We start from the raw sequence: 18,888 nt of genomic DNA, 5'->3' as shown, positions 1-18,888 counted from the left end.
TTATTAAAACATGTTTTATGTCATGCAACATGTTCTCTTTAAAGATGTAAAAGTTACATCTTTCAGATGTTGTTGATCTTATGTTTAGAAAATGTACACGTATGTGCCAGTACTGACAATTTTAGTCAGCATTAGCAAAACCGGCCTAGCTGGAATTTGGTATCACACTAACAAGCAAAGAAGTGGCTTCGCTCATCCCTAATGTGTGTGTTTATCAAAGACAGAAAGCACCTGCATGGATTAGAGCATTTTCTAAAATCAGCTAATTACGACAGGCTTCTCTGTTCTCTCCTGTAATTAAATCAAATGATCAGGCGAGACAACAGCTCTCCCCGAAATAAAGACCAGAAACAACAGCATCAGCAACAGATAAACACCTGTTTCCAGCTCACATGCACATGCACACAAAAAAAAGTCCATAAAACCAAAAAAATGCATATTCACAATCACAAAGTTTCAAGTGACTGCAGAAATACTGAACAAAAAGGAGTGTCAGAATTCTTCCAAAATGCATTACTGTAAGATTTAGGAGATCTCAGACACTTTACAGAGGCAAAATACATCCATAAAATACAATTAGGGCCCTATCATACACCCGGCACAATAAGGTGCAAGACGTGTTTGTCATAATGTGTTGCTATTTTCAGACCAACGCAACCCTAATTTTCTCATTTTGCGCCATGTTGTTTACATAGCAAATCCATTTGCACCGCTTTGTGGAATCATGGGTGTTCCGGTCTAAAATAGAGGTGTGTTAAGGCGCATTGGTGCTATTTTGAAAAACTGAAAACTCAAGAAATGTTTTGTAAAAAAAAAAAATTTAATACAAACAACACCAAAAACAAAACAGGTTAAGTAACGTTTATAATAAAAAAATAAAAAAAAAACTTTGAATGAATGAAATGAATGAAACCATGCCATTATATTTTAACAAGACCATAACATTATCAAATTGACATTGAGGTCAATTACACACAACTACATTACAACAATGATCAAAACAATTTAAAATATAATTCAACACAAAAAAATTAGTCACTATCCATAAATCATGTGCACTTATGCATGAAAGATTAAAAATAATCATAAACAATTTAGTTCTGCTTGTTTTGTTTAAACTATTATTCACTATTGTGTGCAATACCGTGTGGTAAATATTAGGAGCTTCCCGCCATTCTCTCACACACAAAGTAACAACATAAACTTTTCCGATTTAGAGCATATTTTATAGAAACAATTACAAAGGGAAAGAAAAAAAAGAATAAATTTGAAACACACATCAAAAACACAAAGAATCAATCAAAGAAACATTTAAAAGTCCTGTGAAGTGCCTTGAAATGTGCATTTTGCTTCGTTGTGTGACATAATTTCAACTGAAACTGAAAGACAGGGTGGGGCTTAACACAACACCTCCCCATTAAAAAAAATAAATAAAAAAAATAAAAAACAGCCAATAGCATTTCATTTTCAACAGCTGGTTGAGCTCAAGAGCATCGAATAAAAAGCAAATGAGAAGTATTGAAGGGGACGGGGCATGTCAGATACTAGTAAACATTTAATTGGTCAGGTAAGATGATGTGATATCAAAAAAAGGTTAATCTATTTAGGTGGAAGTGACAAACTGCAACCTTTGAATGCTTATATCTTCTAAATGTGAATTTTGCCACTGTTCTGGAGCACACTAGCTTATAAATATCCTTAATACTAACACACTGATTCTAACATTTAAATAAAACTTTATTTTGATTTCACGGAGACTTTAAATCCTTTATATTACATAGATGGAAACCATGTGTGGCCTAAATCCTCACGACAGCACAGAACAAAATGTCGTCAGCAATAGCTAGATGTATTGGAGTAGGTGGATCTTTTATCCATATGTTTTATTGAAGCTGCCAGCGTTTCTCTCTTTTTCCCTTTCTCTTTTCTCTCACCTCCGCTATTGTCCTTCCCTCTTTAATTTGCACCTGTCTGGGTGTACTGTCAGACCGGCCCTACGGGAACCCACGATTCTGTTCGGTAAAATATCCTACATTAGGTTCCTCTGGGGACAAAGAGAACAATCTGGGGAAGGAGATGAAAAAAATGGAGAGCGAGATGGCGAGACAGAGAGGGAAAATTCACTCAAATTGAGCTCAGATACTCTCCACAGTCGTCGTTCGCCCACACTGTAACTCTCTTGGGCACCCGACTACACTCCACCTAACCACAGTTCTCTTGGAGACAGAGTGGACACTTCACATCCAACAAGAGGGAGAAGACACAGAACAAGCCCAGGGTGGAGAAAATCAAATAAATAAATGTGCAGATGTTTGATGGAAATCTAGAGAATGACTGAAACAAGTAGCCGTTTGATGTCGAGATCCTGAGTGTTTGAAAGTGTGTGGTGATTGGGGATTGTTAATGATTAGCTGCTAACTGCGCTTCACAACGTGACAACAGATATGGCACTATAAATTGCTGTGTGCATTCAGAGAAATCTTCGCTTGCAGAAGGTTCGGACTTGACGTCATGACACTGAATGTGAGAACATGCGTCATTGTCGCAGATGGCAAGTGATTAGCTACTTCTGACACAGAGATCCCTAGATCAGTCTCTCAATGATTTAACTAAAATAACATAATTTAGTTTTTGTGACTAAAATGACAGATTTTGTGGTGGGTTTTTTAAATTTTTGTGGCATTTCTCATTTAATATAATCATGTTTGTTGGTTGATCAAACTACTTATTTTAAATGACCTGACAAAAAAAAAAAAACACAATTCTTGAGTATTTTGGGGGACAACTTAATATATATTTTTTATAATGTTCAATTCACTTAAATTTGCAAAAAAAAAAACAACAACAATAAAAAAGTAGTTTACTCAATTCCTTTTTGTTGACTAAACAGAAATTGATTGTGGAATCCAGCATTTTTTTACAGTGCTGTTTATTTGGTTTGCTGTGAAAATATACACATAGTATTTCATTATTATTATTATTATTATTATTATTATTATTATTATTATTATTATTATTATTATTATTATTATTATTATTATTATTTCTTCAGCCGTAACACGGAACATGCAGACCAAACCATAAGGCCTAGAGACTTAAAACTTGGTCAGATGGTCCGTACGGTTAACCGCTACTCAGATCCCTTGACTCATCCAAATGGACTCATAGGTGGCGCTATGGCACCAAAAACATTGAAAAACATTGATTTTCAGATATTTTTGGCTGCGATTCATAGACCGTTTGTCGCAGACTCATATTACTAGTAAGCGCAGAAGGCTGTTATTATCCATCCACATGGTTAATCAGCTATGGATCATATGGCTGTGGTTGGAAGTTAATGAGAATTCCTTACATTATTTATAAAATTTCTAATTAATTTTATTTTACTAATGTCTACCCCTACCCCAACCCAACCTTCACAGTAATGAAACAACAGATATGGATCCTCTATATTAGTATAGCTAATTAACCATTTAGATGGATTATAACAGCCTTCTAAGCTTACTAGTAGGCTGATAACCACTGAAAATGCCCATTCAATTGAGTGATAACATTCAAAGCGGGTGAGTCTACATACGTACAGTGCATGAGTATATAGATTGAAAAAGCCATGCACTGCATACATCGTGTGCAATGAAAACTAATGCGCAATAGCAATAAATAATATAATAGCACTGCTAAACACAATAAAACTAAAGTAACAAGCCTGGTTTAAAAATATAAGGAGGAGAAAATACAGACATTTGTGTAAAAATGTAATGGGTAAAAATCAAAAGCTTTCAGAAAAATAAATATTGAAGTAAAAGAAAAGTCTACATTAGTTCAGTAACAAAGTATTTGTATCACTTCTGAAGTCCTGTCAGGGTTGTCAAAAGTATTCACTTCGGTACCAATCGGAACTAAAATTTTAAAAGTGTCCATTTCCCGATAACATTTGAGCACTGTTAAGCACCAATTGGTACCAAAGTCGATTCTTTTGACAACCCTATCTGTAACTGTTATTTAGTGTTAAGTTGTGATGTAGCTGGCTTAGGAACCAACTATAGGAACTCTCAACCACATGTGCATTTACACTAAGAAAGTGTGCCAAACTATTTTTTTCTCAACAAAAATGCACAATTTTTTAACAGTTTTTTTTAAATTGCTGTTTACAGTTAGCATCACTTTTCTGCGTATAAAATACATCTTAATACTAAGATGTATATGTAATCTGGGCCCAGTATACTGAATGTGAGATACTATGTTACTGACAATGATCTGAAGTACAGTTTAGCATCAGCATATATAATGTAAGAAAGTACAGTACGTGAGAATGCTACTAAAAGTTTGCAGCAAGGCAATAACAAAGACCTAGCAGGAAACCCATTAATCAGTCAAGCCAGAGAGGGGAAAAAAAACACTTGAAGAATGTACAACCCTCAGAGTCAGATTTAATGTCAAGATACTGAAAGTGAGAACACACACATTAAAATTGCAGATGACTAATAACTCGCTGCATAACACTGAACTCTAAATTGACTCCAAAGCCCTCAATCAATCAAAAGTCTTTACTTGAGCAAGGGTAATGTTCAAACTATAAGAAGTTGAATTTGAATAATGCAAACTTTAGAAGTGACCTGCTATGCATAATTCATTTTTGAATGATGTCTGGACACTGATGTGTGTCAACAATGTGTAAACAACTAGCTATAACAGTCAATATCATCTCGCTCTGACTTTTATATTCTGCATAAATCAAAAGCAGTGACTGGAAATATGCCGTTCCAAATTCCCCCCCTACTGTGATGTCACAATCACCACCCATTAGCAAACATCAGTAAGAATCATTGAGTTACAGGCATAGTTCACCCCACAAAAAATTACCTCATTGTTTACCGTCTCTTGTGTGGTTTTTAACATTTCCTAATTTTTTTTTTTCCATTGAATTCTAATGACGACATTCTGAATGATGATATTCTGAACTCTTGGAGTCAATGGGTGCCAGCTACTAGCATTGCTTAAATTATCTTCTTTGTGTTCAACAGAAGAAACTTAACAGGTTTTCAACAAGTGAAGGGTGAGTAAAGTATGACAGTTTGTTTGTTTTCTTGAGCAAACTATCACTTTAAAGTATAATAAATATATTTCAAATTAATAAGACCATAATGTGCTATTAAGTGAAGAGCAGTGCATTTATATTGTAATTTGATTTATATTAAAGGCAGCATTTTATATTGCTCTGCTATCATTTTAATACTCATATTCTAAATCTAAAATAAACATGATTCGGTGTTTACAGATATAAACAACTGTGTTCATGTGAACTTTTTGATATAACCTTGTGTGTATTTGAAAGTTTACCAGTAATAAGACAGTAAAGAAAAGTTAAAAGACTTAAGATTGGCATGCAACATGGTTTTTAAATGCATGCTGTTAACAAAATCCTGTAGAATCTGTAAAAGTAATTTACTGTAGATCAATTACAGTAATATGACTGTAGTTACATTTACAGCACCATTTATCTTGTTCTATTTGTATTTACAGCATTGTATAACTTTACTGTAAAATATACAATCATTTTCACAATGCAACTTTTTTGCAGTAAAACTAAATAAAAAATACAGTTAAATAATGTGCTTTTGATTACAAAAAAATGTTAATAGTGTGTATAAATTATTATAATAACGGTATGTTATGTTGAAGAGTCACATGATCACATTTACAGATATTATTATTATTAATATTATTTATTATTAATATTATTATTTATTATTATTATTATTATTATTATTATTATTATTATTATTATTATTATTATTATTATTATTATTATTATTATTATTATTATTATTATTATTATTACACAGGCTTTTTTTTCTTTTGAAAAAGTTGGGGCAGTAGCTCTTTTACTCTTAAAGAGACACACAAAAAAAAGTGTGATTTGCTTATGCACAAAAAAGGGGTTTTAAACATGGTACATCAAACTAGGGATGCAATAATTAACCAGTTTCACTATTAACCACGCTTTAATTCTTCACGATTAATTAGTTGTAAAGGCTTCTCAACCCTGTGTTTCTGCACAGAACAAAACTACTGAAACTAAAAGTTATGCCAAGTGTGCGCTAGTTTAAAGTTCCGAACTTGTACACATTCCGTAAGCACACTGGATTAAAGGCTGATTTTAATGATGGCTAACGATATTAACTAAGGCCAGTTCACATATCTCATATCTCTTTTGTGCGCGCAAGTTCGTTATTTCTAACGGAGGCACGTGGCTGTGCTCACACTTTCCAAGCGCATCTAGTTGAAAATGCTACGAACACACCACGAGTCACGTAACAAGAACTAACCGGTCAGCTTAAGAATTTGTATGGAATATACACATTTCTACTCCAAAGAGAAAAGAAAAATACAAAAAGAAAATTCCTAACAAGTTTGTTATATAGTTGATCAAACGTGCCTTTCAGACAGAGGTTCAGCAGCCTATCACTACATTTGTTCTCTTTAAAAGGAAAATACTAATATGTAGCTTAGATTTCCATTAGACACAAATTTATTTATTCTTATTTTTATTTATTTATTGTTCTGTCCTTTATTTTCAGTGTAAAATTATCACTCATGTTAAAAGTCCAAAGAGAATTCATTTAAAGTTTTGAATTAATGAATGCATAATAATCATCATAATCGTGAAAACGTGATTATTCCTATAATTGTAAACCGAAATGTATAATTGTTGCATCAAATAAACAAACAAACAAACAAACTGCGAGGTGTTTTGAGTGTTATTGTTCCAATTTTAACATAAACAATTGGAACTTGGAAAACAATAATAAAATGAAATGAATAAAAAATAAATAAATATGGCTGAAGAAAAAAAAAATTATAATAATAACAATTTAAGACCTAACAAAAAATGTATTTGTTTGTTTGTAAAGTTCTTAGTAAAACTGTTGTTAAACTGGTTTAATTTGGGGGGAAATAAATAACAGATATTACATCAGGCCCTATACATACACACCCAACATGGCTGCAGGTGACCAACATTAGCTTTTACACTTTGTATCATGCTAACAGAAAATCACAATGACTACAATGCTATAATAACAAACAAAATATTTCATCAAAACTGCGAAAGTCACAAACAAAATACATGATTATATAAAGAAGCATACGTTCATATAACAAGTCAAATGTGGTGAAGCTGAATGTAAAAACACAAATATGACAGCATAATGTTCTCAATTCAGTTAGCTAACTAGCATTGACACTGCTAATTCCAACAACCAATGACTCAGTCACAAAAATATTGCTTTTACAAAGAAAATGCTGAAACCACCAATTCAAATGTGCTGTTGAGAAGCTGAATCATATGTGCAAGGTAGCTAATTACCTGGTAAGTTCAATGCGCAACAGTGAACATTAAATAGCCTAGCATGAAATACATCAATCACTACCCATTTCCACCATGTAAACCAGGAAGAAAATATAGGGGGTGTTGGATAAACAAGCAGAAAGCTGAGAGAACAGCCCCATGTTGAGCGAAGAAAAAAAAAAGTCTCCTGTCCATGGTGAAACAGGTGTGGGTAGGAGGGAAAAAATGGAAACGTCTTGATTTTCACACTGCTAATTTCATTCAGATCAGCCAATCTCGCCGCCCAAGCTTTTCGCCACTTCCCTCCGAACGTGCTAATTATGAACTCTCGCTGACGTGAGCAAGGTTTAAAGGCTAATTAGCATAAAATCCTACATGTTGTATTTTTACCTTCCCAATCAACACCCTCACACAGACATGCTTTTTTATAGAAGTGTGAGGGAGAAGGAAACAGAAAGAATGCTTTGACGCAATTAAAATGCGATTGAACATGCTAAATAGAGTGGGGGCGATGAGAATTGTGGATATTGTGCTGAAATGCACTACGATTGTGGCCGTTATCTTGTTCGCTGTGAATTCAGCACAAACCAGTCATGCATCAAAACTGGAAATATCATAATAATAAAAAAACTCAAAAATCAGATGAAAGCTCAAACACAAACTCCATTTTGATTTGATTTCAATTCAAAAGCTCATGATTGAATTTGATTCTTGATTTCTTTCTTGATACAGTTTTTATTACAAATTTTAATACTAAAAATTATTTTTAAGCTGCAGTTAAAGTGGAAGATAGTAGTGTTTACATTCATTTTACAAACTTAATTATACTGCTTTCCTGTCTTGTCTGTTTTATACATGTATTTGTTTGCTTGCATATTGATTGAATGATTGAGGGACCGATCACACCGACTGTACTTTTGCAGTGAGAGGTGCCTTTTTTGGATGGTTTACTAAGTGCCGTGAGCGTTTTGTGCCGGAAAAAGCGCTTTACGACAGTCACGTTATTTCATTCTCCAATCAAATGAAAGCAGATGCAAGGTTACCGTTGGAGTGCCTGCAGTGTTTGTGCTTTCAAGAAGACGACTACGAAGACTTTTGAAGATAGAGGAGAGACTAGTGGTCACTGTTTTTAGTTATGCGGAGCTGTATGACTTCAAAATCTTGAATTTCACAATATTATTAAATATTAAGATTTTACCAATATCAACAGCAACACTCGTGCACAATACACAGCTTATTGAGTCATTGCCTAGCGACATAAAAAGCACATACGTTTCTGGAATGTAAATGCGTGTTCGGTGTGATCGGCCCCTAATGCTAATTTTTTTCTCTGTATCCTTTAACTGTTTCTGCTTACATATTAGTATTTATTGGTCTTTTTATCTGACAGTTGTGTATGTGTTTTAATAAGATGAGTGTGATAGTGTTCTGTTGCTTTTATAGTATAATTTACTTACAATGAGTTGAAACAACACAATTATTATTGTGGGGCAACTGTAACACTTCTGTGAATTAACGTCAAAGAATTAGGTGGAACCCTGACAAGGTGGAACCCTGACATTTTTTTTTAAGTGCAGTAAACTTTATATGTACAGTATTTTGAAACTTTTATTTATTATTTGTTAATATTTGTAATATTTTTAGGTAAATTATTTTACAATTAAGGTTATTGCACACTGAATCCAATTTTTTTTTATTAAATTTTTGCTTTAATAATAAATTTGACCTTTCGCTTTGTCATCGTATTGATGTAATAAATGATTTTTTCTGCTTTTCGCATCCGAAAAAGTGTTTTGACAGTCCAGAATCACAGTACAAGTGAAATACAGAATGCTGTCATTTGAGCTACAGACAACTTTATGATGAACACATAATGCATAATATAAGACTGAATGTGGTGGACAGTTGAGAACCCCTATATGCTGGATTCAGTGACTGGTGCACCTCTCCCCTGCTGCTGCTTGGTGTGTCTCTACATTTGACGTACTGCCCGTAGACATTATAATAGAAAGCAAGGGCTGCTTTTGATCCGCTGCTTCGACAAGTCAATGCAGCCACCATATATTATAATGTCTATAGGTACTGCCAGTGACTGTACAGGATTTGTTTAGGTACGTGAATGTGTGAAGTATCACAAGCAATGTATCAAAATTCCACAGATTTCCTGAAATAAACTTTGCATTTTGGGATAATCTAGCACAGATCTTTGATAATGTGCTGAACTCTCCTTCCTCTCAGTATTGGATGAACACAATATGTCGCCTATTCCTCTTTCTTATTTTACTTTGGAGAAGGGAGGAGAACAAAGTATCACTGCTTGAACTGAAATGTTTTGTGTTTTTTCATAATTAATATGTGTCGAACTTAACTGTGCAAGGTTTGTTTACGTGATGAATTTTCGCATATGAATATGAAAAAATTGCATAAGAAAAATTTGCACTTTAGTGTGTAAAGACCTTCAGTCAGATGACTGCAGAAACAAAATAGCCCTTTGGCTAATTGTGGAACATTGTAAATTTCAACTATTATTAATTTATACTGTCCCTGTCGAACAAACCTGAAAATTTTTCATAAATAAAATCTAAATATAGATTTAATACAAATGCTATAGATTTTTATAAAAATAAAATCATAAACTTTTTCAGGTGCATACGTATATTAAAACAAAGCCCATATCTCCATTTGAGATGGATAGAATGAACAGTCATAATATGAAATATAGCAACAGTTTTATTCAAGATCAACATATACTGTCATTGTGACTTGTGGGGATATTTGGTCCATGTAACAAGGCACACACACACACACGCGCGCACACACACACACACGCGCGCGCGCACACACACACACACACGCGCGCGCACGCACACACGCACGCACGCGCGCACACGCACACGCACACACACACACACACACACACACAATGCAAATAACTTTATTGCGATACTCGAAAGGACATTTACGCTTGTAAATTTTGCCAGTAATACTGTAAAAATGGCCAGTAATACTGTAAAATTTACAGGTGAACTGCAAATTAACCACAACTGTGTTGTAGTTTTACAGCACAATTGTAATTGTAAATTTACAATACATTTGCCATTTTTACAGTATTACTGGTAATTTAATACTGTAAATTTAACAGCAATTCTTTACAGTGTAGTCAAGACAATTTTCTGAATAATTAACAAATTATTAACATATTTCTGCAATTGATAGTACAAAATAGTGATTCAGCCAACACAGTTTATAAAATTAGATGCGTCCCAAATAGCACACTATACACTATATACTTCTTCATTAACACACTCAACAGCATAGTATATGTATGTTGTGCACTTATTCTATTAGAGTTTTCAGTGTGAACGCACTACTTATACTACAAAATGGCGTAGAATAGTGCATAAGTGTGCTATTTGTTGTTTATGTAGGTAAGTTTGAATAAATCTGTTTTATCAACCTTTTTTTCATGGATTTTGTTTCACCAATTCCTTAAATGTATGTAAAAAAGGAAAATAGATTTAAATTGAAAACAACTCCATTTTGTGGCCCTCTACCACCACTTCTCAAGCCACACTTACACCCTTGTATATATACACATGCACGCACAGATATACACTTTTCTTTTTTTTCGATCCCTATACCCAAGCATCAGTTATGAGCCAAAAGTGTGATTTTAATGTGACTGCTGAAATATGTTGTTCTTTAGTATTATGATCTAAATTCCCAAAGGGTCAAATGGGTGGACTGGAGGAGGTTGCCATATTGGGTGCCACCTGGTAGTGCTGGGGGGGCTGTGGGTTATGCCATTGCCTGGCAGGGAGATCCACAGATGGGTTGAGCTTCAGGGTTAGTGAGGATAGCATAGAGAAACTGTACTGAAGGAGGTCTGTGTTCTTGAGACATGCTTTGGGGTGGGTTTAAAGGCTGCGGAGAAGACACCATATGCTTCTGCTGACCTTTATCAATGTTAATGCATTACATGTGTGGCTTTGGTTGTGTTTTTACTTACCTGCTTATGTTAGGTTGAATCAAACTGTTATGAAACTACTGCTATTTTAATTAAAAAATACTTAAAGCATGCAAAGGAAAATTTGAACTTGTAAATGGGAAAATATTGTAATTGTATCCATGAAATCTGTGGTGTGATTTGTTTTGTGTGCTTGTGCTTGACAAACAAAAATACAATTTTAATGTTACACTTACCTCCATTTCCTGTGACTTCCTAAGTATGCTGGTGATAATTCAGTGATCCAATATTTTTCAGCTCCACTGGAAATCTGAAAGGCAATATATTTGATTATTGTTATTATTTTCTATTTTAATGACAGTCAAAAGAAACTGTAACAGCTCTGTGGAGTGACATTTGAAAAGGTGATATAGATTAAGTATAAATGAGAAGAAAAAAAAAGTTTGTTAAACATTTTCTTAAAATCTTGCTAACATGAGTGCAACTGTACACAATAACAATGTCTGGTATCACTTTGATTTGGCTTAATAATTTAAAACCTTTAAAACCTTTTTTTTAAGATAACATTTTCATAACACCCCTGCAATAAATAATTAAAAATGCTACAATTTAGATTTGCTTCAGTCACTATAATTCTACATATAGATACTACTACTACTACTACCGATAACAACAACAATAATAATAATAATAATAATAATAATAATAATAATAATAATAATAATAATAATAATAATAATAATAATAATAACAATAACAACAACAAATACTACAACTACTACTACCAAAATAATAATAATAATAATAATAATAATAATAATAATAATAACAAATACTACAACTACTACTACCAAAATAATAATAATAATAATAATAATAATAATAATAATAATAATAATAATAATAATAATAATAATAATAATAATAATAATAATAATAATAAACAATGACTAACATCAATAACAATTATTCCTGAATTTTAGCAACAATAATTGTTTTTTTTTGTTTGTTTTTTTATATATAAAAGTTTTAAACAATTACACTCATCAACAAATAAGTAAGGCCAATCTAACATTTAGTAACTTTCAGTAAAAAAAAAACAAGCATAATAAACTTTTAGTTCAACTGAGATGTTGCAAAAATATTTGCACCCCACATCAAATTCATTTGCAGTATTCGTTTATTTGCTTTTTCCTATACATTTTAGCATATGCCCATTTTTTCCCACCAGAAGTGTTCCAGAATTATTATTGATAATGATGACAATAATAATAAGATGAATAATAATAATTATTATTATTTATTTATTTATTTTTTATTAAAAAAAAAATAAGTTAGAGAGTAAAGCAGACTGAGCGTGATGACAGAAGTGAGGATCCAAATGCAGCTTATTGTAAAACAGAATGGTCAAGCATGCAGGGTCAAATGAGTGGCAAACAACAATGTCCAAGTAAATTCATAAACTCTGTAACATATGCAAAGCTCAATCCAGGCAGCAAACAATCAATAATCCAAATACAGACCAGAAGTGAAAACCAAAACAAGGTTACTGGGAACAATAAAAATGCTTAGAATTGCCTTCGATCATGTCCACATATATATGGTACTTTTATAAATAAGAGTTTTCCCCGCTTTCGTTTATAAAAAAAAAAAACAAAAAAAAAAATTATATACATATATATATATATATATATATATATATATATATATATATATATATATATATATATATATATATATATATATATATATATATATATATATACATATATATATATATATATATATATATATATATATATATATATATATATATATATATATATATATACACACATATACATACATACATACATACATATATATATATATATATATATATATATATATATATATATATATATATATATATATATATATATATCTGTGAGCTTTTCGAAAAAGTCAAAATGAACTGTGAAGCATGTTAACCAACAGGTGGTGATATTGACACTTTTATGCTGGGTTCACACCAAATGGAGAATTATGTACTATATTTTCATGAGTAAACTGCATACAAGTTAATGCAAATGTGAGAACAGAGGCGGATTTCCGTCTTACGGTGCGAATGACGCAGAATACGTAATGCCTTTGTCGTGAACATTCAGAATTTGCTCTCCTCCATGTTTGGAGTAAACCCCCATGTTGGCCAATCAAAAAGAAGGATAAATGATTTCTGAAAGAGTTTTGAGAAAGTTTCAGTTACAATCACCCGATACTCAATTTTCATGTGAACAAACAATGAAACCTTGTGTAAAAAAAAAAAAAAAAAAACGGTTTTGAAAATACCCATGTTCGTGTAAACTGGGCCTTAAATAGTGTGTGAGTATTGTGTAGCAAGTGTGTGGCTGCGTCCAAAACCACATACTTCCATACTATACAGTACGCTAAAATCAGAGCCAAGTAGTATGTCCGAATTCATAGAATTCGAAAATCTGTATGCGAGAAGTACCCAGATGACTTACTACTTCCGGCGAAATTCTGAAGTGCATCCCATGCATGCGGCGATATCCCATGATGCCCCGCGAGCGAATTCATGAATGGGAGCAAATCGACGCAACTGATGCAGGTAGGTCACGTGACCATGACCAAATGGCAGATGTAGTACATCCGAATTCTATTCATACTTGTCACATTCATACTGTATAGAACGTACTTTTCTAACGGCCGACTAGTAAGTTTAAATTTAAATGCAGTACCTACTGTGTTGTAGGCGGTTTCGGACGCAGCTCGTGTCTGATCAGACTCCAGATTGATAACAGCTGCAGCAGGTTGATTGGCACAATGTATGATGGTGTGTGTAGTCCGAGTAAACAGCTGATGGAGTATTCAGGTGGCTGGAGTGCCCTCTAATGCAACCCTGACAGTTTTTTTTTTTTTTTTTTTTTTTGCTTCGCTTTTATTGTCCTGAAGATATCATTAGAGCAACACTTTAGTAAATTTACAGTATTAACTACAGGCTTATTGCCAGAATATTAGTAAGATATTAACTGTTTATTAGTACTTATGTTCAGGGTTTCTGCAGGTTTCAAGCCAAGTCAAATTTAAGACCTTTTAAGATGTTTTAAGACCATAATTAATAGAATTTCAAACTTATACAGGATTAAGCACTAAGATTTATTTTCTAAAGGAAAAGGAAAATATTTTTTACTGTCCTTATTAAAAAAAATCCAATTTAGTTATTTTTTAGACACATATTTTAAATAATGTGTCAAAACAAGTAAACTCGGTTGTATGGATTTCTTTAAAAAGACAGAAAGCTATAATAAGCTAAATATATGCACAACAGCCTGTCCAGGTCAGTATTCTTACCATAAATAGACGGAGAACTTTTATACAAATGTCATTTTAAGGAACATAATTAAACTATATTGGTAAACATAGTAAAAAAATACTTTTGTAACTAAAAAACTTTTGTAAAAAGTCCTAATGAGATAAATTGCTGGTCTGATTGAGTAGCTTTTCATGGACATGAGAAAAATTAAGACCTGTTTAAAATGATTTCAGCCCTACAACACAATATTTCAGTAAATGTAAGTTATTAAGGCCTAAAATTTTGTTTTTGAATTTAAGACATTTTAAGATTTATTAAAACCACGTAAACACCCTGATATTATCCGTAACCAATACCTAAACCCAATAATCAGTAGTTTATTGAGCTAATAGTATGTTAGTGGTAAGTTCATATCATGCATTGTACCTTAAAATTAAGTGTGACCATCAATAAAGGTGTCCTAAAACCTCAAAGATGGATTGTGATCTTCCCGTCTACACAAATACTACCCCCTTTCCATCCATCTTCTACCTCCTGCACACACAGATTACCCAGACCCCCATGACAGAGTCCATGACCCCTAAGAGACAGATAATACCTAATCCGGCTGTCCATCCACACACCGACTGCCCATGACATCTCATTTCAACCTACATCATAAAATAAACACCACTGAATGAATGGGGGGGGGGGGGGGGGTGACAATGCAATATGTGATTTAAACAACTCTATTTGCAAATAATTCATCATTTTACAATCGAGCATCTGCATAAAATATAATGGTCACACTTTATTTTAGGGTAATGTAGTAATAGAGTAACAAGGGCTAACTGAAATTCAGTTTTGATTTCAATTTTGGCCTCCAACAATTATGAAAAAGCATTAATCAGGATGATTAATTATTGCGTCATATCCCACCCTCTTTCCAGCACAATGCATTCGTTCCACTGCAAAAAAAAGCTCAGTTTTACATGAAAATTAAAGCATGTACTATAATGTGACCTTTTATGCATGGGATATGCTTCATGTATTTGTATTTGATTTCGATGATATGTATTTGATTCATTCATGTTTTTAAAAGCAGGACAGACAATGCATGCTATTGTGTATGCTGAGCCCAAGAGATGATCAGAACACATACACTCCTAAATGGTAAAAAAAAAAACATGCAAAAATGTTCAAAACTCAACATTTAGTGATAGCTCAACGTAAACCCTGCTTGTAATGAAGATATAACTGAACAAAAAGAGTTAAGACATGTGAAAGTAAAAACATAAACAACTTCCGGGCTCTTAAAGTGACAGTACACCATATTGCTGCTGCCGAGTGTTTTTATAATTATTAATAAAAAAACAACAACAAAAGACAAGAACAAAATCATTCACTCTCTTGACTAAAGAACTGTTGTAGCGTTAACAAGAAACATATGTATATATATATATATATATATATATATATATATATATATATATATATATATATATATATATATATATATATATATATATATATATATATATATATATATATAGTATTTATTTCCTTTCCATAATGAGAACTTTTTGTTAGTTGGCCAATTCTGCTTTAGTATTAAGAATTGTGAGATTGAATGATCTTTGAAATGTATAGGTGTACGATCAACATTATTTACAGTGGGAAACATATGCATACTATCTATATATACACACACACACACAAAACCTTTTGGACATATGGCCCACTGATAATATTTTTTTTTTTTCTTAAATAATCACGAATACAACTGTGACTAAAATAATCATGATTATGGTTTTTCCCATAATCAAGCAATCGAGAGAATAATAATCGAGAGTAACTATTCATTTAACTACTGAAAAATATTAATTATTTACAAATAAATAATATAGGCTTAGGTTAGAATGTGGGTTGGGTTTAGGGTTAGCTACATACAGTATAATTAGGCATAATCCATTGCAATTACTATAGTAAATGCTATGTTTCTAGTATGTGTAACTATGTCACCTTAGTTGTAACCATAAATGAATACAACAGAACCAAAAAAAAGAAGGAAAGAAAAATGAAACAGACAGTGATTCATGTTTTTTTTTTTTTTTTTTGGAGATTCTAACAGTATCAAGGTGCAAATGTAAAATAAAATGCAATGCAATCAAACTATGTAATCACATATAAGATAACATTGCACAGTCTTCAATGTATAATTAAATACAATTACTTTTTGTTAAAGCTACACATTTTACAATTTCTTGTAGGTGTTCTTTGGAGATGTATTGACCTGTATTTTCTGGTTAATTATAATACCATCTAGACCGATGGTCCCAAACTTAATTCCTGGAGGGCCGCAGCTCTGCACAGTTTAGCTTCAACCAGTAGGAGAAGCTGCGTCAATCTTTTATTTAATAAATGACTTTTGCCTCAGAAGACAATACTGACATGCAATGATTGCGTGGTGGCGTTTGAAGGTGTTAGACGTGGAGCAGATGCTCTTGTCAGTTCTGGAAGTAATTAATAATCTAAAAACACTAATACTGAAATGGTTAAAGTGTTTTAGAATGACCAAAACAACATTTCAGATGTTTTACAATGTGTTTGCTCTGCTGGTTTGTTCATTCACACACATTTTTATCATCACATCAGCTCTTATAACAAAAATCACATGACTTTTTTAATGTGCATACTGGAATTTGTTCGGTAAAAGTGTTTCCATTGTAGTCTATGCACATTTGTTCTTATCGAATAAAAAGTTTATCCTACTCAGTTACGTGCATATGTTTTTATGCACATTTTCAAAATGTTTGCGCATCATGCCGTTTCCATCAACGCATATCCAAAATGCGCATTAAAATAGGTGGATGGAAACATAACTATTGTCACTACATGTGAAGGTTCTTTCAGTGAAGCAAACAAAGCAAGCAAACATTTGGCCATACAAAATATAAATAAACAATAATGAAATTAAATGAAATTAAATTTTTTTTTGTATGTTAAACAGATGTTAAAAGGTCCCCAACCAAAAGCAAAAACTCACCACTCAACCAATCAAAACCTGGCCCTGAAATGAATGGAATCGCCACACTGTGGAAATGACAGAAGGGCCATTTACACACAAATACAAGGGACTATGACAAAAATCTCATATCACAATATAAGTCATCTCATATTCTGATAATAAAATATCATGATCTAGGACAATTTTTAAAAATTCAATCTTTTAATATAGCCTATATATTGAACACGCTGCTGTTCATGTTTTTGTCTGCAACCCTGTAATGCCATGTAATATTGCACTCACATATATTAAGAAACAGTATTGTCATAAACAATGTTTTTTGCATCATCCACAAAAGGGCAACACTTTACAATATGGTTGTGATAGTTAATTATAGTTAATTAGTTAACATGAATTAACATATCGGGTACACTGTGGTTCAGCGGTTAACACTGTCACCTCACAGCAAGAAGGTCGCTGGTTCGAGTCATGGCTGGGTCAGTTGGCATTTGTGTGTGAAGCTTGTATGTTCTCCCTGTGTTCGCATGGGTTTCCTCCAGGTGCACCAGTTTCCCCCACAGTCTAAAGACATACACTATAGGTGAATTGAAAAAAATTTGGCCACAGTGTATGAGTGTGAATGAGTATGTATCAATGTTTCCCAGTACTGGGTTGCAGCTAAAAGGGCATCCACGGTGTAAAACATATGCTGGATAAGTTGGCGGTTCATTCCACTGAGGCAACCCCTGATGAATAAACAGACTAAGCTGAATGAAAATGAATGAATGAACAATTCATTACTTTAACAGTGTTACTTAACATTAACAAAGATTATGCAAGTCATTGTTCATCGTGGGTTTATGTTAACCAATTTATCAACTAACACATTAATATATTTTCAATCAACATTAACAAAGATTATTAGTAATTATTAGTAACAAAGATTGGTAATGCTTAACATGTGTTGTTTACTGTTAATTCATGTCATGCATTTAAATATGTGTGTCACGAAAAAATTAAATAAATCAAGAAATAAACGAATACATAAAAACACACATCAAAACAAATAAAAGTATCACATGAACTTTTAAACCCTTTGAACAGAATTTAATATATGTGTGACCTCTCTCCTCACACTGGGTGTAAAACAAGCCTGGAAACCAGGTGAAAACATCTGCCAGCTCTCTGGAGGCGAGTCTGCCGCTGGTGTATCAAAGGTAGAAACAGAAAGCGAGATGCGCGCTATCATGTGTAGGTGGTTAACACTGATG

Source organism: Danio aesculapii, chromosome 4 (assembly GCF_903798145.1).
Source record: "Danio aesculapii chromosome 4, fDanAes4.1, whole genome shotgun sequence".
Classification (NCBI taxonomy): domain Eukaryota; kingdom Metazoa; phylum Chordata; class Actinopteri; order Cypriniformes; family Danionidae; genus Danio; species Danio aesculapii.
This window is presented reverse-complemented; position numbering follows the sequence as displayed.